We start from the raw sequence: 15172 nt of genomic DNA, 5'->3' as shown, positions 1-15172 counted from the left end.
ATATATATTATATATATATATATATATATATCTAGCATCTAAACTTCACTTTTAATATAAATGTCACCTTATAAGTATAAGAATGTCTATATCAATTTTTAAAATTAAAGTAGTGATATTTTTGATGTGATATGAAAAATTCGGGTGGTATAAATGTAAAAAGATAAATTTAGGTGCGATGTATCAACAACAAATTTTTATCAAACGGGAATTTTGATGCATTTTTATTAGGGATCTTCCAAGTTCAAATTCAAGATCATTCGGACCCTCATTTTTGCAAGTTTATACTCAAACTTATTGGAAGCTTAGATCAAGCCGAGTTCAGTCAAGTTAGTAAGAAGAACACAATGATGTTAAAGTTGATTCAATTCGAGTCCAGTCAAACGTAGATCATGTCGTTGAAGCACAACTGAAAGTTTTAGATTGTCTATTGAATGATCAAACAAACTATAAATTTGACATAATTATAGTTTAATTGAGCATCTCGATGAGAGGAATTCGACAATTCTAAGATTGTTCAATGTCAAGATCATTAAGGTAACCAAATATTTAAATAAATACGTATGATTAAGGAGGATCAACATGGAACAACTGATCAGCCGGTTAGAAAAGTTACACACCAAAAAACCACATTGCCCTCCCCAAACAACTATAAATAAGACCCCTCTCTTCACTAGAAAGAAGGAAAAAAAGAAGAAGAGAATGAGAAAGAAAATTTCAGAGCATGTTGCAGAGAAGACCTGAGAAGAAACCATCAATCTTTATAGCCACTAACCCCCATCGGCTATTGCCCATCAGCCACCATTGACTGTAACTGATTGTCACCACCTACCAACGCCAATCATTTGTCATCAACGACTGTTACTTGCAACTATTGTAGCCAAACTATGATTTTTGTAGCTAACTATTATTGTTATATTTTTCAACTATAGCTTATGTTGCCCGCTATTACTATTGTAGCCACCAACTACAACCTTTATGTCTAACTACTAACTTTGTAGCAATGAATTACAATTTTTGTGACCAACTAGTATTATTACAATTTTTAACTCTGGCCTCTATGCCTTACTATTGCTATTACAGCTACTGACTATAGCCATTATGACCAACCATTGTCCTTGTAGCAACCAATTATGAGTTTTGTGATCTACTTTTACTGTTACGATTTTCAATTAGGACCTCTTTGAACAATTGTGGCTATTGCAGTCGCCAACTATAATCTTCATGATCAACAACTTCCTTTGTAGCAGCCAATTATGATTTTTATAATCAACTACTACTATTACAGTTTCAAACCATGACCTCTACGACTAACTACTACTATTGCGGCCACCTACAACCTTTATGCAAACCACATTCATTGTAGCAACCAATTACATCATTTGCGGACAGCTACTTCAATTATAGTTTTCAACTACAACTTTTATGACTAACTATCACTATTTAGCCATCGATTACAGTCTTTGTAACCAGCTATTGCCTTTGTAGCAACTAATAATGACCATTATTATCAATTACTATTGTTATAATTTTGAACTAGGACCTACATGAACAACTATTGCTATTACAACCACCAATTACATCTTTTACGAGTAATTAATTTTGTAGCAACCAATTACGACCTTTGTGTCCAATTATTACTATTACATTTTCAACTATGAAATCTATAGTTAAGTGCCGCTATTACAGCCACTGACTAGTCATTATGACCAAGTACTACCATTGTAGCAACCAGGGCTGTCTAAAAAGCTCGTCGTTCGCAAACAGTTCCTGTTCAGTTCGTCAATGAGTTCGTGTTCGAGTCATTCGATAAGTAAACGAGACGAACGTGAACAAATTTTTTTCATTTGATTAGTTAAACCAACCAAACACCAACAGTGATGCGTTTGTTCGTGTTCGAACCATTATTGTTCGAAATATAAAATATTTTAAAATTATTATTATTATTATTATTATTATTATATATATATATATATATATATAAGCTATAACAAATAAAATCTTATAAATTAAAAATAAATTTAAAATAAAAATAAATTAAATTCTTAATTGAATTGAATGTCCTTGATGCTCTTGTAATTTGACAACTCTTATCGCTCTTATTTCTTCTAACCTGACCTTGCGTTTGCCCGTGCTGCTTCAGAAGCATATAGATATGCCACTATGCTCTATTACTTCCCCCTTAATTTTCAAGGAAAATTGTTTCCTTTATGGAATAGACCTCTTATAATTAGGGCTGTCAAAAAAGTTTGTTCGCTCGTGTTCTATTCGTTAAGTAGCTCGTGTTCGGCTCGTTCTTTAAGAAATAAACACGAGCAGTGATTTCACGAATAATTTCGAACACGAGCTTATTTCAAACAAACTAAATTTCAAACGAACGAAACACGAACATAAGCTCTGTTCGATCGTGTTCGGTTTGTTTACAGCCATAGTAGAAACTTGCTACGACCTTTGTGAGCAACAACTATTGTTACAATTTCTAACTACTGTCTCTATGACCAACTGCAGATATTAAATCCACCACTAGTGTTCGGCTTCGATCTCTATGACCAACTGCAGATATAAAAGTTAGATTGTGGGGTTTATTATTTACCGTTTAGTCCCGTTTCAATATGAACAGAGATACGCTGGTCTTCAAACAAAGGGTCCGTTTGGGGCGGCGATGCGGTCGTGGTGCAACACCGCACTGCATTTTTGTTTGTTTCTAAAACTGTGATTTGACAGCTTTTTCAAAAAAACTGTCGTTGAAATCTGCATTTTCCCTGCACTCCTAGTTAGGTACGGTGGCAACTTTCTAGCTACGATCCGACTTTTTTTTAAAAAAGAACATGTAAAAGTCACCACGGCTTTTTGAGCATGAGATGATCATTTCAATATCTATTTTGGTATTTTAATTATTAAAAAATAAATTATGATTTTAAATATATTATATTTATTCATTAAGGCCAAAATAGTAATTATTTATGTTTAGATTAAATAGTTTTGGGATATTAATGCCTGCAGAATTAATAGCTCCGCCCATGATAGATAATTAAAAAGAAAAAAAAAATATTTATATCATATAAAACATACAAAAAAGTGTATCATTTATAAACTTTAAACTTAAACATCCCCAATATTAAAATGGCCCATCATTTTTTAGTCAAAAAAAAAAAAAAATTAATTAAAAAAAAAAATTAATTAATTCGGTGCAATTATATTTAATTATATTAAATAATTATCATCATTAGTTATGATTTTAAGAGTTAGGTTTTATAAATTAAAATAATATTATTCAGTCAAAATTAGCTATATATATCCATTTGCTTTAAAAATAATCAATGATATTAACTAAATAATTCTGCCGGCTCTTCTCTATATAATTTTTCTATGAAGACATATCCATAAACTTTTTTAATTAATTCAATAAAAATAACTATCACCAAATCTAAATCACATATTTTAATGCGGAATATAAAATATATTATCATAATTTTTTTTTTAATAAAATCTTGAATATTATATCAAATCGATTTCCACCATCTAGGGACGTCGAAAAAATGATTTAATTTAAAAATACATGTTTACTAGAAATCGAAGCCACAGAAAAATGAATCATATGTGCTTGTTGTTTCATACATCGTCGAATTTAGTGGCAGTTTAAATCACAATGGAAACCCCAAACCTTTGTTCCTTTCCTCTTGCTCAGTCCGAAGACTAATATCATCCTTTTACATATGTTTTAAGCGCTAGTCGTTGCCTCTTAATTCCAATCTTCATGCTAATCTTTGCCCCAACAATCATGTCTATCGTTGTGCCTAATGATTTTGACTAATTATTTTGAATTTCACTATCCCTTTTCTAGACTTACAAACTTATTTTCTATCCTTAACTAAAAATGTAGTATTAGTTTTTGAAAAAGAATTTTAGTAGAATCATAACTCTAAGAAAATTATTAATCTAAGCATCCTTAATTTTTCGAAAATTTAATTTTTCCTACTATAAATAGTCAAGTCATTTCCCTACTATTTTCTACTAAACATCTTAACTTTAGTATCATCCTATTTACTATAGTTTTTACTAATTTTTTCTATTTTATTTCCATAATTAAGATTTTGGTAATCTTATGATAACTCCACAAAATAAAAATCAATTTTCAAATAAAATTTATTTGTAGTCACTTTAAGGACAAATAAAGTTTCACTTTGAAATTAAGTTTTCTTTGTTCCCCAAACTTGATTTTTAAATATTTTACAATCAATGTAGATAAATATGACAAGAAGAAAAATTAAAATTGATAAATACATGCTAAAAATTAAACTAAACTAAAAATGAAGCATAAACTTTAGTACTAACTTTAGTACATGTACTAAGTATAAAAGCAGACATGTATAACTTTCTTGTTTGCAATTTAATAGAGGGAATTGTTATATATTAAATAAGGCATGAACATAAAAATAAGTCCATCTAACAGACATGTATAATTTTCTTGTTCGCAATTTAATAGAGGGAATTGTTATATAATAAATAAGGCATGAACATAAAAATAAGTCCATCTAACACAAACAACACTTACATTAATTTTATAAAAATAATAATACAAACAAAGTTTATTATAAGATCACTTCATCACACCTACAAAACACATATATCAATCAAACACAAACAAACACTAAGACACCTAAACATCAAAGTTCAACACATAAGCAAAACATCTTCTCATTAATAATCACACCAACAAAGATAATCATGGGGTGCTTCCCATGAAGCACTTGGTTTAATATTGCCAGCCCTGATAAAGGATTCCTCCTAGATAAAAATTCCATCTAAGTAATCTCTGATCAATCACCCAATCGTTTTTGGATCCTGGGATTCCTACTAAATCCTCAAATTTTAGTTTTTCTTTTAACTTTTCCTTTTCAGATTGATTCAAATTATTGTTCCTTATGTTTTTTTTTCTAGATCTAATATTCTTCTAATGATATTCTCAATTTGCATATTAATATCATCATTAAATTTTGTAAGAAATGGATCTTTATATGATAATTCAAGGTATCTCAAATTTTAGATCAGATTCTCTCTAGATGATTTAGATTCTAGATTAAATTTTACTAGGTTACTCTTCTGTCTTGAGTTATATTCTAATTCTTCCCCTTAGGGTTGAGGAAATAGTGGAGTGGTCTTTCTATATTTATCTTGGTTGATGAAATAATTTTCTCTAATTCTTTAGGAATTTCTTCCATTAGTCTTTTAATCTTCTTTTCTCCTTTTTCTCAACTCAACATTCTTTTGAACTATATCCTCCATATCTCTTCCACTTCTTAGTTGGATAGCTTTATCTTGCTCACCGTTCTTCTCCTTAGAGTTTATCTCAAAGTCACAACGTAAAATCATTGGAAGATGATTGTTAATTAAGTTAACAATATGCTTTAGTTAGTTTTCTATATTCCTTATTGTAGCCCCTTGACTTTCCAGCCAACACTCCATTTGAATAACAACCTCTTCTAACAATAACTCATTGTCCTCATTCTACGGGTTGAAGTTAAATCTCCGAGGAAAAGAAAGTTCAACATTAAAATTGCTTGATTATTCCAATTACATATCTAATTAAGTTGATTATCTTTGGTTTCTTCCTCCAAAATTTTTATTCCAATTAAAGTTAGAATAATTCTTCTAGCATGGGTTGTAATAATCTGAATAAGGATTGTGTATCTCATGGCTAGTTTCAAAATAGTTAGCCTCAATCAATTGTCCAAATGAATTTTCCTCAATAACTGGGGGTCCTTGAGGCCTTGAGGATAACTTTCTATTGAGGATAACTTTCTACATATTGATCTAACTTTCTCGCAAGGCATGCAACCTGAGAAGTTAAAATTGTCAACATATCAACTTCATGAAAATTCACTACCCTCTCGGGGTATACTCTGTCGAAGCTACTGGCATCATAATCCAAAACTGAATATTCATTATCTTGTTGATCTGTCATTTCCATAATAAATCTACGAAGACTTTTCTGATTCATAATACTCCTAACAGTTCTCTCTAGTTCTGATTGTAAGGTTCAAGGTCTGCAGTTCCTAAGCTATGTAAACAAATCTAAAGACTTAACTGAAAGGACATATATCCAATATTTTAAGCACTAAAAAATATTTTTTTTTTGTATTTTGGATTTTCCTTAAAACATGCAATATTTAAACACACTAGATAATAACATTACAATTTTCAAATCTAAGACTTCCAAGTTCAATTAAAATTCCCATATATTTCTTATTATAGCTTCTTGACAACGGCGCTAATTGACTTGATCACAACTTACTCTAATGGTAAACCTAGTGATTTATGGAATAAATATTATAATTTTAAAAATATATTTTATAACTTTAATAACTTAATTTTTCATGATTCATCACCACTCACCAGGTATAAGTGAAAGTGCATGTATCATTCAAATAATATAGGGTTTTCTATAAACCCAAAGTATCGATCTCATAGAGAAGCAAGATAAGAAATCACTTAGGCTAAGCTTTAGTCCACTAATATTAGGTCTTAGTTTGGAATTTTTGAAAACTTTGACTAATATTAGGTCTTAGTTTGGAATTTTTGAAAAGTTTGATTTTCCTAAATTCACTACTATACTTTAAAATTAAAGTTAACTAAATTAAATAAAACCCTGATCTACGGAGGCTGGTTAAATTTCAAAAAGTTCTATATAATCAAAATCCTTTCCCTCATGCAATGAAGATAGTGGCATAAGTAGTATAAGAATTGATAAATTTATGTAATAGATTTTGTGCCAACAAGTAACATATGTCTACCTACCTTCTTCTGAGTGTATAGATAAGCTTAGTATTCTATTAGGTTCAGACAACTAGCAGAGATATGAAGTTGGTTAAAGCCCTACAACTCATGGTAAGGTACCCAATCACTTACATCAATTGTCACCTAAAAGCTACTAATAGAAACTGATCATGAAGTATATTTCCCTTAAGTTGCATTGCCACTTGAACTACTTCACCATAGCTAAACGGACAATGTGAGTGCACTCAAGTTGTGAAGTCACCACTCTTTCGATTAGTCTCAACTTACAATAAATTTTAATATAACCTATGGCCAATACGATATGTCAATGAAGCAACATAGATATTACTCATCGCATAGAAGTTAAAGATATTCTATCATAAAATAAAATTTTCTACACATTCCACTACTTCATCAAAAGAGGAAAGAGTAAGAAAAACTACTACTAAGCATAGAGAAAACAAATGTATTGTTCATTGCAAATGGCACTGACAGCAAATACAAAAAAAGTCCAAGAATTATCTTTATAGAAGATTCACACCCACCTTGGACAACAAATAACAATTCCTTACACCTCTCTTCAAAGTCTCAAAAGTCACCAAGACTCCGAAAGACACTTCCCCCTTTACACACACACACAGTCCCCCTCTCACTCACTCTCCTCCATCCAAAGAGACGCCAAGCGTCATTTAATATAACCCTCAAAACACCCAAGAGTCACTTCAGATGCCCCTTCAAAATTCATCCAAATACATTGAATTTTAATAAAAATTCATTCTGGCGCCTAGGCGGTAGCCGTCTAGAAGGCCTGGTTAACTTTCTGGCGCCTAGGCGTCAAATCCTGCCGCCATGGAACCGGGCTCTCTGTTTACAAGGTATGGTGCTTAGGCGCCAGTTCACTTTGTGCTACTTTGCTCCATTTGACCCCGTTTTGTTCCATTTTCGCTCCTTTTTCTCTAAAACTCCATATCTTGTACCTAAAGCCAAAACCATGCAAAATATCTTCCTTTAAAGTGTAATATCATTATAAAAGAGCAAAAAAGATATATAAAAAGTAGCTCATTTTTAGGCGTGTCATCTTCAAGGAGATATTTTTTGTTGAGCAAATCAAGTGTTTTATGAAACTAAACCCGTGACTCCTATTCTTCCTTAGACCACCAAACGAGGGTAAGGAAAAAATTTTCTCCCGATTGACATTATTTTTTAATATAATCCTTAGTTTTATCCATCACTTGATCAATTAAAGAGGGAAAACTCTTAACACTTAATTTTCTAAAATAATCTTTTTGCTTGCTAGAATAGATCTGTTTTCATAACATTAGGATAGGTTTTAAATTAAACTTACGAATCAAACTTTTTTGGCTTTAACTGATAACTGTAGGCTAGATCTTTTCTTAGTAGAGTTTAAGTCATTTCCTGTGGGATCAACAACCAAACTTCGACCCGGTACTACCGATACACCACATATACTTGGTGTGTTGCCCGTGCTTCATAACACTTGGTGTGCATCAAGTTTTTTTCGTCATTACTAGGGAAAATGACAAATTTTAAATTAAGAAAATTTTAGTTGAACTTTTAAATCTTAGACTTAAAAATTGTAGCGTTCACTTTTTCTTGTGCTTATTTTGATTTGTTTATAAAACCTAAAAATATCTTATTTAGAAATTGTTTGATTTTGCATTTGTATCTATGTTTTTTCTTTAATTTTTGAGTAATATTGTTATTTGTTGTCGATTTAGTAGTTTATTTGTTATATGTTTTTTTTTTGTTTGCTTTTATTTGAATTTATTGTTATCCTCTTTAACTTAGAGTAACATTGCTAATTGAATATAGTTAGTGTATGTGTAGTTCAAGATCATCTAACATACTATCTTGAATTAGAGAGAACCATTAAAAAATCATAAAATTAAAAAGACTTGAACAAATTCGAGGAGGGATGGCTGATATAACTCAAAATAATTTTGATGACCATGAACGACATAGTGTACCCATTAATCATGGACCTAATAACATACCTCAACCCTTAAGAGATTATGTTAATCCTACAATAGATGAAATTCACCTTAGAATCCAAAATCCTGTCGTAGAAGCCAATTCCTTCAAACTGAAGCCTGTTATCATCTAAATGGTGCAAAACAATTAGTTTGGGAGACACTTTCAAAAGATCTTAATCATTATTTAGCGAGTTTTTTAAAATTATACGCCACATTCTAATACAATGATTTTCCCTTGATGTTGCGAGGCTTAGACTTTTTGCTTTCTCCTTGAGAGATAAAGCCAAAATGTGGTTGTATTCCTTAGCTCCAGATCTATTAGGAGTTGGAATGACTTGACTTAGGAATTTTTAGCAAAATATTTTCTACCTTCCAAAATGGCTAAACTTTGGAATGACATTACCTCTTTTAGCTAGCATGATGGTGAGTCAACTTGTAGAGCCTGAGAAAGTTTTAAGGAATACCTTAGGAAGTGTCCTCATCAAAGATTACCAGGTTGGTTGATTATCCATGGGTTGGTAGAATCTCTTAGATTGATTATAGACATAATTGCAGGTGGTTACCTAATACCAAAACCTTTTATTGAGGTTTATTCTTTGATTGAGGAGATGGCAACAAATAACTTTCAATGGCTTTCTAAATGAGTAAACCTTAAGAAGGTAGCCAATGTACATGACATGGGCATTCTTTCAATCTTAACTTCCCAAGTGGCAACTATCTATAGGAAGTTAGACCATTTAGGGAAATAAGTCACAAGGATCATCAGACATAAAGAAAAATTCATATGAACGATTGGTGGATCCTAGTGCTTTGCCAATAGAGACCATGAATGCCATCAACAATAGGTTTAATAACCTTTTTTACAATTCTTATAATCCTACTTGGGAGAATCATCCGAATTTTAATTGGAACAATAAAATGAAGGGATAGGAAACCAACGGTGGGGAAATAATCAAGCCAATCCTTTAGGAAACTAGAATAACCAGGGTAATATGAACTCAAGACCACCTTATACTCATGGCTTTAGCTTAAACCAAAACTTTAAGGATAAGAAGCTATTTTTGGAAGAAGTAGTTTTGCAAATGGGGAATCAATTATGGAGTCAAGGTTTTGACACAAGAACATTGAAAACCAATTAGGCCAAATAACAAATTTTCTAAGCAATATATCACATGGAAATCTTCCTAATAACACTAAAGCTAACGCTAAGGAGAAGAGTAAAAACCATGTCAAGGCCAATAAATTTAGGAGTGGAAGTGAATTGGTGGAAGAAACTAGGAAGGAACTGAGGTGGTAAAAGGTAACCCCAAGCCTGAAAGACCCATTGAAAACTCTTCTAAGGACTTAGGAGGAAGACAAACTTCACCTATTTGGAAGTACTTAGAAAGACCATCGTCATCATTTTCTTAGAGAATTCAAAAACACAAGTTGGAGCAACAATATTTTTTTATTTTTTTGAAGTTTTTAAGAAGTTGATCATCAACATCCCTTTTGTGAGGCTTTAGAGCAAATGCCTGACCATGTGAAGTTTATGAAGGTTATATTAAATAAGAAGATGAAGCTTGGAGACTTTGAAACTATAGCACTTAACGAGGAGTGCAGTGTTATTAGATAAAAAAAGCTCCCCCAGAAACTTAAGGACCGTGGGAGTTTCAACATTCCTTGTGCAATATGAGAGAAATTCTTTGGAAAAGTATTATGTGAGTAAGGTACTAGCATTAACCTTATACCCTTATCTATCTTTAGGAGGTTAGGATTAGGAGAAAACCATCTTACCACTGCTTGTTGAACTTTCACTTACCTATCCTAGGGGGGTTATAGAGGATGACTTGGTTAAGGTGGATAAATTTATCTTCCCTACAAACTTCATTGTTTTAGATATGGAGGATGATAAAGAGATTCATATCATCTTAGGCAAAGCTTTCATAGCCACTAGTAAGGCGATGATTGATGTACATATGGGGGATTTAACTATGAGGTTCATATCATCTTAGGCAAAGGTTTCATAGTGATGATTGATGTACATATGGGGGATTTAACTATGAGAGTAAATGATCATAATGTAATGTTTAATGTTTTAAAATATAGGGTTCGAGAAAATAGGGGACCCGAGCGGTGAAGGCAAGATGGAGAGCTTGGGTTCGCGAAAACAGGCGCTGGGACGGTGGATAGAGTTGAGCAATCCTTTAAATAAGATATATTTTTATATTTTTTATTATAACATAATAACATTAATATTATTATTATTATTGAAAGCACTGTTTCGTGCATTATTAGCTCAGACATGGCATCATAACGAAATGAATGTCCTCCCTAAATAAAATCAATGTTTCAGATGCACTTGTGTGATTCATTTCGTCATCTGGGGTCGTTCATACAACTTTTTTTGACGATCGAGCCAAAAATAATAATTCGTGTATTTTTAGCCCACCCGCGTAAGCACAACAAAATGTATGTCCTCTATAGGTGAAATTGACGTTCTAGATGCACTTATGCTGTTCGTTTCGTCATCTGAGGTCATCCGAATAAATTCTCCAGCAGACAAGCCAATTTGAGTTAATTCCGTGTGCGTCATGGCACATAATATTTGTTGACCCAATTGAAGTCGTTTGACGTGCAAAATGTCGACCAGTTTTTACCTAAGAGAAAGTCAAAGCCTAACAGGATGACCCTGGCTACATGCCCCCCAATATACACTGAAAGGTATCAAATGGATGGCTTGCGCTACAGGAGTCAACACATGCATCAAGCAAGGTTCTATAGCGCTCGAACAGACGTCTCACACTTGCGAAATAAAAAATTGATGCTAACAACTAAAACCATCTAATCCCCAACAAATCTAGATACATCTTGGTCATCCTAAAGGCAAATTTGAAAATAAAACAAAATCAAAATCCATCAAAACCACTTGTCATAATCTAATCTTCTTCTCGCCCTAGCTAGGATCATTTTTATAGTCTTCCTTTATGTGGATTGAGTTAGGGTCATATCCAGGTTAGGACAAAGCCATTTTATCCCATTCAATATCCCATTTATGTGGATTGAGTTAGGGTCATATCTAGGTTAGGACAAAGTCATTCTATCCCATTCAATATTACATGTGAAAATCTTCTCTATCTAAGTGGAATCATCCATATATCTACCTTAGATTTGTTGTTCTACCATGCCAACACCATGGATTTGATTTAAGTCCTTAGGGGACCCATCCCTAGCTTTGTCATTAAAAATCCAACTTATATCCTTGGGATCTATTCTAACTGCATATAAATGCATATTACGTTTGTCACACACAAGCACACGTGCGCGTGCACACACACACCCAAATCCTTTAGGCACCCTTTCCTTAGTATAGTGATTTAGGATCTAGCCTAAACAAGTTTATGCACCCATAGATCCACCCCTCATTATATTTACCTAATTCACTGTTATTATTTAGTAAGGATTGGCATTTTAGTTCATAAAATTAAGTTTCGATCAAGTTTGGGAGACCCCTCTTCTTGTTTAGTCATTTAAAACCTTTAGATAGAGTCTCATTTGTCTATTTTAACCTTGTTTAGACATTATAAGTTCATTTAAGTTTCAAGGAATCTAAGCCATATGGCTCCTTCCTTAGCCTACACACTTTGCACTTAAATTACGATTTAAGCATAGTTAGCTCCTTCCTTATTGTAAAATAATGAAAGTTCTATGGAACCCCTTTAGACTAGTTCATCTAATAGGATAAATATCTTTGAACCCCTCAACCTTTAGACCTCTTTATACTGTAATGAACCTACCTTTAAGTCTTAGTACTCTTTTTTCTATTATAGTCTTAGTATGTTCCAGCTCATGTGAAATGTCTGGACTTATCATAATCTAAATTTTAAATCCAATCCAAAACTAATATATTTTTCCAAATTAAATCCCAAAAAAGTCTTTAATAAAAATCTAATCTAAAATAAATCCTTCAGTTTTATCACTAAAAATAAATTCTAGACCATATTGGTTGACTCAAATAACACCATTATGTGTGGTGCACTTTGATTAGTTTACCACACTTATTAGAGATCTAATTATTAAACGCACTCTAGCTAATATAAAATCTAAATCAATATGTTAATTCTTTTTCATAAACTTAAAATTCCTTTCAAGTGAGCTTAAGATTCCTTTCGAGTGGGCTCTAGGAATCCTCTTTTGACCCTGGTGAGTGGATAACATAAAATAATCATCTTTGGTTTCACATGAACTCAATAAAAACTTGATTTCAATTATTGTAGTTAACATTCTAATAATAAGTTTTTATTGGAACCAAGAAAGGCGAGGTTTAATTTATGCCCGACTATGTTCAACTTATAGATTTCATACTGGACCTCTAGATTAAGTTCACTTAAAATCAACCCTAATGCCTTAGGATCTTTCTTAGGGACTTTAAGATCTTCTTTAAGCTCATCCTTCAACCTAAGGCCTTATTTGACCAAGTGAACCATAATTGAATTGTTGGGTCAACAAAAATCAACTATTAACAATTTTAAAATTTTTGACTCATATTGACTAACATACCTATAGACCATTAGAATTTATTTTATTCCAAATAATGGCCTTTAATTTTTTAGCAATTTGGTTTGACCAACTGGTAGCATGATGATGCAAAAAAAATATATGCATTTTTAGATTTATATTTTATACTAATTTTTTGTTGTATTGCAATTTAAAGAAATGTATTTTGCAAGTTTTTGGCTTCAGATACTAGAAATGGACTTTTGATGAAAAAGAAGCAAAAACGGTGCAATTTGGAGCTAAAACGAGCAAGAAAAAAATTTAAATCCAATCCAAAACTAATATATTTTTCCAAATTAAATCCCAAAAAAGTCTTTAATAAAAATCTAATCTAAAATAAATCCTTCAGTTTTATCACTAAAAATAAATTCTAGACCATATTGGTTGACTCAAATAACACCATTATGTGTGGTGCACTTTGATTAGTTTACCACACTTATTAGAGATCTAATTATTAAACGCACTCTAGCTAATATAAAATCTAAATCAATATGTTAATTCTTTTTCATAAACTTAAAATTCCTTTCAAGTGAGCTTAAGATTCCTTTCGAGTGGGCTCTAGGAATCCTCTTTTGACCCTGGTGAGTGGATAACATAAAATAATCATCTTTGGTTTCACATGAACTCAATAAAAACTTGATTTGAATTATTGTAGTTAACATTCTAATAATAAGTTTTTATTGGAACCAAGAAAGGCGAGGTTTAATTTATGCCCGACTATGTTCAACTTATAGATTTCATACTGGACCTCTAGATTAAGTTCACTTAAAATCAACCCTAATGCCTTAGGATCTTTCTTAGGGACTTTAAGATCTTCTTTAAGCTCTTCCTTCAACCTAAGGCCTTATTTGACCAAGTGAACCATAATTGAATTGTTGGGTCAACAAAAATCAACTATTAACAATTTTAAAATTTTTGACTCATATTGACTAACATACCTAGAGACCATTAGAATTTATTTTAATCCAAATAATGGCCTTTAATTTTTTAGCAATTTGGTTTGACCAACTGGTAGCATGATGATGCACAAAAAATATATGCATTTTTAGATTTATATTTTATACTAATTTTTTGTTGTATTGCACTTTAAAGAAATGTATTTTGCAAGTTTTTGGCTTCAGATAATAGAAATGGACTTTTGGTGAAAAAGAAGCAAAAACGGCTAGAAATGGACTTTTGATGAAAAAGAAGCAAAAACGGTGCAATTTGGAGCTAAAGAGAGCAAGAAAGAAAATTTTGTCCTGACACATTTCGATATGTTATTCTATGCTTAATATACTTCTCACTTCTCGCTTATTTTTGAATGAAAGTACACTTTAAAGAAAGATTATTTTCATTATTATTTTGTAGTTCTATCTGTTAGGAACACAACACAACTAAAACGGGGCAAAACAGAGCTAAAACGCAGCTAAATAGAGCGAAACAATGAAGTTGCTGCAAACCAGCGCCAACGGTGCAACGGTGCCCAAACCAGCGCCGCTGGCGCATGAGCTCAGAGAAGGACAAAAAATGGCGCCAACGGTGCCCGGGACGATTATGGACAGATTGTTGGCGATTTTTGATGTTCTAGAAGACTCCCAAGTGATTCAAACACCCTATGAAGTGATTCAATGCATTTAGACACTTGGAAAGAATCTTAAATGAAGGGATGTGTCTCTTGGAGTTAACGAGTGGTTTTTAAATGAAGATATGTGTCTCTTGTAAAAATTCAATGGATCTAGACATTTGGAGTGAAGAGATAAGTCTCTTGAAGTGAGCTCTTGGGAAAAAGGAGGGATTTTATGTCTCTTTAAAAGAGAGGGGCTAGCGCCTCTCATATGGGTGTGTGTGTGTGTGTGTGTGTGTTTGTGTGTGGGTGTGTGGGG

Source organism: Phalaenopsis equestris, unplaced genomic scaffold, assembly GCF_001263595.1.
Source record: "Phalaenopsis equestris unplaced genomic scaffold, ASM126359v1 Scaffold000676, whole genome shotgun sequence".
NCBI lineage: Eukaryota > Viridiplantae > Streptophyta > Magnoliopsida > Asparagales > Orchidaceae > Phalaenopsis > Phalaenopsis equestris.
Note: the sequence above shows the minus strand (reverse complement) of the source record.